Raw genomic sequence first — 10,558 nt, forward strand, 5'->3', positions numbered from 1 at the left:
GAGCAGAGTCATATAGTGACAGTATGAGCCTTTAGGACTATGAGAAGTGACAGGGAAAGGGGAGGAGTTTGTAGGAACTGAGCTGCTGGACATGGCTGGACCATAGCCAAAACAGAGAAAGGAACGACTGTATATTAGAGACGAGAGTAATATTCTGGAGCCCTCTGCTGGGAGCAAGAGATGTTTGCAAAAGATGTGCTTCCTTTAAACCCCAAATTTTCACTGATGAAAGATAATGTACATCTAAGCAACTTTTTAATCACATTAATGGTTTTATAACTGCTAGTCAAAGCAATATCTTCCTGTCCCTTTCTACTGGTTCTGAAAATGAAACAAGACAGAACCAGCAGTGCAGATATTAGAAAGAGACAGGCAGACACTGCTATAATGTGCAATTACATTTACTGATAACCTGTAGCCTCTATAGCCACTGTACCTGGGTTATGCTACACAGATTCCTAGTACATGTGTTCAGGGCCGCCATCAGGGGGGCAGTGGGGGTACAAGTGTACCGGGCCAAGCCTGAAGGGGGTCCTGGCAGTGCTGAACTTTTCGAAAGAGCCAGTCCCCCCTTGACAGCGCCAAAGCCGTGCCACCCTTCCAAAAGTGCGGAAGTGCTGAAAAGCCGAACAGCCAAAGTCCCAAAGTGCCGCAAAGACCCAAAGCCACGAAAATAGCCGAGGTCCCGAAGCCACGAGTTTATATATATTTTTTTAATCCCCTGGCCACCAATGTATTATTTTAATACTCTTAAGACCCCTGCCACCAATGTTTTTTTAAAAAAAATATTCTCTGGTGCCCCAATTTTTTTAACTTGTAAGGGGGCCCTGGCACCAATGTTTTTTTTAAAAATATTCTTTGGGGCCCCAATTTTTTTTAACTTTTAAGGGGGGCCCTGGAGCCAATGTTTTTTTTAAAAAAATATTCTTTGGGGCCCCAATTTTTTTTAACTTGCAAGGGGGGCCCTGGCACCAATGTTTTTTTTAAAAAAAAACTTTTATGGGATGTCCTGGCACCCTAACATTCCTATTTCAGTTCTGTTTGCTCCTTGTTGAAGAGGTTGACATCAAGGGCCATTGTTAACAAACTAGGTCAGCTGCCATGCAAAGTTGCACTGCAGGGCAAGTGGTGTACCTTAGACCATCCAGCCCCTTAAAAATGTTTTAAGGGGCCACATCCTCAGCCTCACACACGCTTAGGGTTGCCACCTGGCGGGTATTTTACCGGCCTGGACAGTAAAAAAGATGGTTGATCCCAATGTTATTAATAAATATATAGGAAGGCCGGTGTTTTTTTCCAGAAAAGGTGGCAACCCAACACACGCTAGACCCCTTGTCCCCCTTGCCCTGGTTGGCCATCCACTCCACTGCTTATTTCGGTGGGCCGAATACTTTCGTTCTTAGGTTAGGGGGCTATCATACAGCAGACCATGTGCCAGCAAGACTCCAGTTAAAAAAGTGGTATGCCCTGCTGATCCAGACCCGTTCAACTCTAGAACCCTGGGCACCTGCCCCCCTCAGTTGTGCCCACTACTAGTTAAAATTAAGCTATGAGGTGGGGGTGGAGTGGGTTGTGGTTTTAATATGGGGCCCAGGCACAGAGTGGGGTTGTGGCTTGGGTGGGGAGGGGTGGGCTGGCCCCAGACCCCAGCCCAATGCTGTCTGGGGCCCCCGGTCCCCTAGCCCCCCCTGCAACCACTGGGTCTGCTGTATGGTAGCTACACCACTACGAAGGACCCTTGCACTGCTGCATTTATGTATATTTATGACTCTTTTTATATAGCACTAGCAGGATACTCAGCTGTGTACAATTTGTTCTTCTTATGGTAGTTCTGTGCTCCCCTGAACTGTGCACTTAAATGTATTTCATCTCATCTAGTCCAGAAAATAAGTGGACAAAATGTGTCTTGTAGTGTTAAATTTCACTGAACAGTAACAATAGTTTAAATATTTTTTATATTACTATTTATTATTATTATTATTATTATTATTATTATTATTATTATTATGTTGTTGTTTATTACTGATTTCATTGTGTAATCTGTTCTGAACTGCAACTTAGTTTAGTATTGTATTCAATGTACTTAGTAGATGTACTTGTAGTAGAGTTACAAATAAAAAGCAATTTAAAGGACAGTAAATAGCTGTAGGTACATATAGGGCTCTCTGTTTTGTTCCAGACGGGGAAATGAAACCTTGAAAAAAAAATCTTCATGTTGCTCTTCAAATTCTGTGTGTGGTGTCCCTTTTTTCTGCAATATGTTCAATATAAATTACGTGTCTGCATATATTATGCATAGTATACAGAGACCAAAAATTTTTTTGAAAATGGTGTTTCCGCCCGGGATCGAACCGGGGACCTTTCGCGTGTGAGGCGAACGTGATAACCACTACACTACGGAAACAGCTGTGAAAAGGAGTTAGCTGTATTGTACTTGATCCTTAACAAAACATCTTATCAGTGACTTTATTTTAGTGTCAATCACCAGCTCCCAATGCAAATGGGGAGAAAATGCTGCAGCACAAAGGAAGCTCTGCAGAAAGCTCTCCCCACTGCCGGCTTTACTTGTTTGGCAACTCCCACTTCAGTCCCTGTCTGCTGTCTTTATACTGCCGCATGCATTGTTCCCTTCAACAGCTTGTTCTGCTTCTCATTATTTTTATAGAGGTCTCCCTGGCTGTCATGCAGCATCTGTTTGCTGGGGCTGGATAAAGGTTAATCTGAATCGGTGCATTTTGGGTAAAAGCAGCAAAACAATGAGAGCAGCATGTGACTGGGGGGCCAGAGGTGGAGAACAAGTGCAAGCGGCAGTGGAGAAATAGTGGCTGGGCTTTCACTTCATATCTGCATTACTGATACATACCTCCCAACATTTTGAAACATTTTTTTGACTAGTCCATTTTGTGGCCTAACCCCTTATTACCATGTTCATTTTACAAAATTTGGCAGGTTGTGAAAGTTTTAAAACATTTCTGTGTTTTTTATGTGTTATTACAGTTTTGCTAATGAAAGTAATTTGCCCTTTAAGCTGCAAGGCACAGTTTCCCCAAGAGACCTGCTTATCTTAAATTGTTACAATTGATTCTTTGCTTCTCTTAAATTGTAACAAATGTATCAAAGTGCACCTGACACGTATCCAGGGCTCTTTGCCAAAAGCCAAACAAGTTTTAGAAACATTGTATCTTTTTCTGGCTGTTCAGTGCAGGAGATCAAAGAGAAAGTCAGGACATTTCAGTAACTATCCGGGACTGTGGGTTGAGCTGTCAAAATCGGGACTGTCTGGCGAAAAACGGGACAGTTGGGAGGTATGCTGATATATATATATATATATATATATATATATATATGTAAGACTATAAATGGAGACGACCACATCTCCCAGGATTCAGGTGTGGGTCCTTGTGTATACTGGAGGCAGGGTGTAGTAGAACTATAGTTCTCAGGTATATTTCAATAAATGGGCAATAGTGGTTCTTAAACAATAAAGCTAGTGTCTGAACTGCAAGGGGCATACTTTAAAGCATGGCTGTCCAACAACCCTTGTGTGGCCCTCCACATGAAAGTCTGCCTGCTGTGTCTTCTTACCATGTGTAAACTTTAAAAGGTATAAATACAGAGATTAACTGGCCCCTGCATTGTCTAAAACTCAAATTCACACTGTAATCCCCTGTATTGTTCACACCTGTGATCCCCCTGTATTGTTCACATCCTAAAGTCCTGTACTGTTCACACCTGAGGCCCAGACTGAAACTGCCACATTGTTCACCAGTTCACACTTTATACAAAATGCTAATGGGGCACCAGCACTGTGTCACTGTATGTAGTACATATTAGACTGGTCCTGATAGGTTTCCCTGTCTCCTACTCTGTTCTGCCTGCCCTATGCTCCCTGTGTGTGCCATACTCTGCCTGTGTGTGCCATACTCTGTCTGTCCTATGATCCCTATGGAACATAAGTCTGGTATTTGTTCTAGGGGTTTGTTAGCATTTGAAAATTATTGTTAGGGGCTTCTAAGGTGTTTAATCATATGCTGGGGGTACTGTATTATACACAGGGAGGAAGAGGCATATGCATTTAAGGTCATTAATATGACTTAACGTTTTTCACATATTAGTGACATCCTGCCAGGGCCGGGCCAAGGTAGTTTGGCACCCTAGACAAGAGCTTTACCTGTGCCAGAAGCAGCCAAAATAAATCTGATCACATCATATCGCCCCCAAGTATTTATGTACCTGTGCCAGCACCCAGCCCAGCAGCAACAGCAAACATATGGCCCCCAAATAGAGCTGAAAGCCACCAAATAGAGCCAAACGCCATCAAATGGAGACAAAAGCTACTATAGAGCTAAAAGTTGCGAAAAAAAGAGCTGAAAGCCACCAAACGGATCCGAAGAAGAGGAGAAGATGCCAAAAGTCAGCAAAGAGACCCAGAGAAGAGGAGAATGTGTGGCATTTTTACTGTGGTGTGGGATGGGCAGGGTCTGGGGTGGGGCTTGGGGGCTGGGCTTGGGTCGGGAACCAGAGGGCTCACAAAAATTTTTGTACGTGGCCCCATCATTTATAATGGCGGTCCTGACCCATAGCAACTAATAAGGTGTTTGCTTTTCAACAAGTGACCAGTAAATGTAACCGGCTGATTGGTTGCTATGGGTTCCTGCTCCATTACAGTCAAATTAAGAACAGTTCAGTTCATGCAATAAAAGATAATGAATTAAACTAAACATTCTATATAAAAATTCTATAGCCTGGGTGTGTAAAACCCTGAGCTCATGATATCAGCAACTTTTACAGTTTACAGGGAATTCACTTTACTTTTTGCACCAGTAACAGTGTAAAAAGGTTAGCATAAAATAAATGATGTCTTTTTATGTGTATTCTTCCCTTCACATGGTTTAACACCTTCCACCTTGCGAATAGCAACCACTGAAAAAGAAACATTTCCAGTAATTATCACAGTGTGTATAGCCACTAAAGACTGATCCCCTATGTTAGTTACACTATGACACAGCAAGTGAATCCAGGTGGAAGACTCTGCCTTTTATACCAGAATTTTATGCCGAGCTACACAATCACCTAATATCAATATCATTCATAAAATTCCATCTCCTGGAAGGCGTTTTATTGTACAGTTCAGTGCTGCCCTCCAGTGGTGGACTTTTAATTAAATAATGGGACTGAAAAGTCACAGGGGGTTTATTTTTAATCGGCAAGACAGGACGCCACGCGCAGCAATGAATGCAAGTCAGCCACCATGTTTTTCTACACTTTGCTCCCCTCTGTGACTGCTTGTGTGCTCCAGAAGGAGCTCAAGGACCTGCACTTTTTGGATGAATACAGCCCTGCCTCTATTCATCAGCACTGTGTTTATGAGGGGTAAACTGGGAGAGGCTCCATAACCACCACCTTAATCAGGGCAGGAAGTAGGGGTAGGCAGCAGAGGAACCTACCTAGGGTGCAACAATGTGGGGGTGCTGAGAATGTACTTGTTCAAAGGTCTTCTGCTTACCCCTATTTCAGATTTGCTCCCCTGCTGCTCTCGCCTCCCCTCCCCCCTATCAGTCTCCCCCTACCAAGGTTGCCAGGTCTAATTTTGAAAACCAGCCAAAATCTGCTATAAAACAGCCCAAAACTAGCCAAAAGACACTTCAAAAGTAGCCCAAAAATAGCCCAATATGTGCAGTAAAAAAAGTCTAAAAACAAATGAACATACGTGAAAATATACCTTTTGCAAATTTTCACTGTTTTGCAAATTTTTCCACGAAGCAAAGATTCACCCGTCACCAGGGGAGTAACTACAGAGAGGGGCCCCATAAGGCCCTAATACATAGACAATTTTAATAAATTTTGGTAATACAGGTCAACCTCTAGGCATTTTGGTGGCCTGCAGATTTTTGCCCCAAAATTGCCAGAAATTGAAGAGTCACCGGAAAATGCTTAAAGGGGTGGTTCACCATTAACGGGCATGTTAAGTCTAAAATAGAATAAGGCTAGAAATGCTGTATTTTGTATACTAAATATAAGCATGAACTTACTGCACCACAAGCCTAATCAAACAAATAATTTATGCTTTCAAAGTTGGCTACAGGGGGTCACCATCTTATAACTTTGTTAAACTTCTTTGCAAGACCAAGACTGTGCACATGCTCAGTGTGGTCTGGGTTGCTTAGGGATCGTCATAAACAAAGCTGCTTGAGTTCTGCATTGCTGGGAATTAAGGCGGGGGCTCCCCCTGCTGTTCATAAGTATGATTGTTTCCCTGCTCAGCAGTTAGGGACCATCTGACAATTCCTATCCACAGCAGTAAATGAAGGGAGAATTTCACTGCATACAGTCAGGTTTCTTATAAAAATGGTACACATTTTTTAATTAGAGTATATTGGAGATAGGTTTTTTTTATTAAAGAAAGTAAAAATGGGATATTATTTTTTTGCCTTTACATGCCCTTTAAGGTGTATTTTATTATTTTATAGAACGGCCAATTCTAAGCAACTTTTCAATTGGTTTTCGTTGTTTATTTTAATAGTTTTATAGTTATTTGCCTTTTTCTTCTGACTCTTTGCATCTTTCAAATGGGTGTCGCTGACTCCCTTCAAATGCTCTACAAGGCTACAAAAATTTTGTTATTGGTACTTTTTATTACTGATCCTTCTATTCAGGCCCTCTCCTATTCATATTCTAGACTCTTATTCAAATCAATGCATGGTTGCTAGGGTAATTTGGACCCTATTTACCAGATTGCTTAAGAGGCAAATTGAAGAGCTGCTGAATAAAAAGCTAAATAACTCAAAAACCACAAATAATAAAAAACTTAAAACTCAGAATATCACTCTCTACATCATACTAAAGTTATCTTAAATGTGAACAACCCCTTTAATCAATCATTGCTGTATCATAAATCACAAAATTGTTTCTTTAATCCTAATTGTACCCTAAACTTTAGCTTGTAAACTCTCACATGTAGGCCCCTCTGATCCTATTGTCCTCTGTAAACCCTTGTTTGTCATTCACCGTTTATTCCTCGTTTGTTATATACTATGGTAAAGCACTGCGTAACCTGTCGGCGCTATATAAATAAATAAATGATGATGATATATATTGTTTTTAATTAGTACTGTCCTACACAGGTTTCTCCTGCTGTTCAGACATAAAATGACATGGCGCTATTGCACTTTGTCATAATACTTTCCATTGCCTAAATGAAACTTGCACCAGTAACTACAGAATACTGAATATACACTGTTACTTTCCCATTCACCTTAACTACAGCACAGCAGTGAGAGATCAGAGCCAAGCTCTTCCAAGTGAGCCTGCACAGAGTGTGATATCTGGCAGCCACCAAACAATATATTAACCTACCTCTTCCCTCCCTCAATCTTCATTTCAATCCACGCATTCACTACCACAATCAGGGCTGCCATTAGTAATCATGGGGTCCCATACTACTAAGGGCCCTTCCCAAGCGGTATTCATTTATTAGCCAACTAATCCCCTGAGCCCCTCGAGTGAAGTGTCCTCCCGATAAAGCTGTACAGGGATTGGATAGGGGAGTAGGAACTTCATCTTCAGCCAATCCAATCCCAATGCCGCTTTACCAGGACTTATCCATAAAGGACCAATGAGGGTAAAGAAAATCTGAATAGCTGCTGTCCTATTTTCTGAAGCTGAAAGCAGGGGGCCCAGCTAATCAAGTAAGTGAAGCATGGTCAGGCCCCTCTTAGACACAAAACCTTGGCAAGCATTTTTTTTTAATTTTGGGGAGCCTGGCGACCACGTTTTTTTTTTAAGTTAAAGGAGGCCACCAATGGTTTTTTATAACTTGTGGAGGCCCCAGGCCATCAATTTCTTATTTTACTTACGGGGGTGGGGGCTGATCACTAATGGCTTTTTATAACTTGTTGGGGTGGCTGGCCACCAATTTTTTTTTTTAACTTGAAGGGGGGTCCTGGTCACCAGTGGATTTTAATAACTTGTGTGGACTTTGTGTTTGGAACAATACACAGCAGTGGCGGAACTACTGGGGGTGCAAAGGGTGTGACTGCACCAGGGACCGCACCCCCTCAGGGCCCACCAGTGGCTGGTGCAATTGCAAATCCACTGTGATCTTAGCTTCCATAGGGGGGTTGGGGGGGCCTAGCTACATAGCCGGCACCCGGGCCCCATGCCTCCTAGTTCCATTACTGATACACAGGTAGGGTTGCCACCTTTTTTGTAAAAAAAATACTGGCCTTCCCGTAAATTTAGTTTTTTTTCCTATGAATAACATTGGGGGTCAAGCATCATTTTTACCGTTCAGGTGGCAGCCCTATACACAGGACTACTATCAACACTACAGGAACACAGGGTAGAAGGCAGTGGATCAGCCTTTTCTCAACCAGCATTTCTCTTGTGACTCTTGTAACTCAGGGGTATTGAATACATTAGAAATACTACTGGCACAGTATAAATAGATTTCCTAGGCACTATTCCTTTGTTTCTGACAAGGGGATCTGATCATGCTGGCAACACACTTCTAATTTATTTAATATCTCCTTATATTAATAGATGGCTTTAATTGGCAGTTATCACTTTCTGAAAGCCAGAAGTGTGCCTTTAAAAAGAGAGTATCCGTTATGCACAAGATCCTCCGGTTTCCCACTAGATGTCAGCACCGGTCAGCTTTTCACTTAGACGAGTGGCTTATCCATATCAAAACATGCTTGATTAAAGGCAAGGAATTTACTGCTCTCTGGCTAATGTAGTAAAATTGATCCTGTGTAGTTACCCATAGCAACAAGTCACGTCTTTGCTTTCATTTTTCTAACGTACAGTGGAATGATCAAAGCTAATTGCTGATTGGTTGCTAAGTGCAACTGCGCTGCATCTATTTTAGAACCTGGAGAAACAGTCATGCCAGTGAGCCCATCATTCCCAATAAAAACAACATGTTTCGGTTGCCTTTTAAGTGTCGACTGGGCACTTTCTAACTGATAACTGATCCCTAGCGGCTGCTTATATAGTATATGTGTATCACTGTGCAGTGCTGCTAAATAATCCCAGCAAATCTTTGTTTAATAGGCAGACATTTTAAGCTAAAATAGACCATATTCGTATTCACGATTTTCCTTCTTTTCTTTTCCCCTTGAATGTAAAGATAAAATATGGGAGCACAACATATACATGTTACATATACAGAGCTCTCCTAGTCTAAATAAATCCATACTGCCATACTGCTTCTCCATAGACTGCAAATGTCAGCAGCAGTGGTTAGTGGTCATAAAACAATGGTTTCAGGAGAAAATATTCTATTTCCCCTTAAATATGTAGTGCTAACCTCCCTTTTTATTCCAGTTGCATTTGATGCCATCTGTGTCATAGCACATTATTTAGCTGGAATGTAAATACATTGAATTCCTATTAATTCTGGGTTGCTTTTCCCGGAGACAAGCCTTTGAAATGCCTTATCAATCTCCCTCCTGCTACCATCAATCACAGGCTTTAAAAGCTGTTGAGGAAGCCATAATTAGGCGTGTAAATATAATGCAGCTTTTTCCTGCACAATGGGTTTACTAATTTCCTGGATTTAATAAAGATTGGTTACATCTAGAGCGTGACGCTTACCAGCACAATTACACTCGGGCTCACAAGCACAAGCGAAGGCTGAATGTAAATAAATGAGAAAGTGAAGCTGACATGGGACACGGTTTTCTGACTCCCTGTTACGGGGAGATACCAATAAAGAACATGTGTTTATCTTAAAGGCAACTTTCAACATATCAAGCATGCCATTCTCTGTACATGGAAACTCATTAAAGGAGTGGTTCGCCTTTAATTGAACATTTAGTTTGTTATAGAGTGGACATTTCTAAGCAACTTTTCAGCTGGTCCTCATTATTTACTTTTTGTAGTTTTTGAATCAGGGACAGAACTAGGGGTAGGCAGAAAAGGCATGTGCCTAGGGTGCAAAGCTGGGGGGGGGGGCGCTGGTACGTACCTTCTGTGCCACCTACCCCTAGTCCGGTTCCCCTGTCTCCAGTCTCCTCACTGGTGCCAAGTTATTTCCTCTGTTTGCTCGTGTATCTGCTCATTTGTGTGTATAGTGCACAAGTGAAGGGGGTGGGAGCCTAGTTTTCAATAATTTGCCTTCTTTTTCTGACTCTTTCCAGCTTCCAAATGGGGGTCACTGACCCCATCTAAAAAACATATGCTCTTTAAGGCTGCAAATTTATTGTCATTGCTACTTTGTATTACTCATCTTTCTATTCAGACCCTCTCCTATTCATATTTCAGTCTCTTATTTAGATCAATGCATGGTTGCTAGGGTCATTTGGACCCCAATTGAGTACCCCTAAATGCACACTAATTGATTCCATTATATCCTGTCTGTTTGCACTAATGTGCATTCAGACTTGTGTTTTATTGATGTTTCACCTTTTGTTTAAACATAGCATAATGAATTTTCTGCATTTGACACACAAGAATAGAATATAGACATGAGTTTTGAACTCCCAAAAAATGCAATTTAAAAAAAGAATTGCATTTAAATGGAAGGCCCCTGCTGTGTGATGTAGTGATGGCAGAT

General features: G+C 41.6%; 1 non-coding gene across 1 annotated transcript; it reads right to left on the minus strand.

Moving 5' to 3' along the window:
- Nucleotides 1–2,331: 2,331 nt before the first annotated feature.
- trnav-cac lies at nucleotides 2,332–2,404 on the minus strand. The gene has a single exon. It is a non-coding gene; the product is annotated as a tRNA-Val (tRNA).
- Between the last annotated feature and the right edge of the window lie 8,154 nt (nucleotides 2,405–10,558).

This window comes from Xenopus laevis, chromosome 3S (assembly GCF_017654675.1).
Source record: "Xenopus laevis strain J_2021 chromosome 3S, Xenopus_laevis_v10.1, whole genome shotgun sequence".
NCBI lineage: Eukaryota > Metazoa > Chordata > Amphibia > Anura > Pipidae > Xenopus > Xenopus laevis.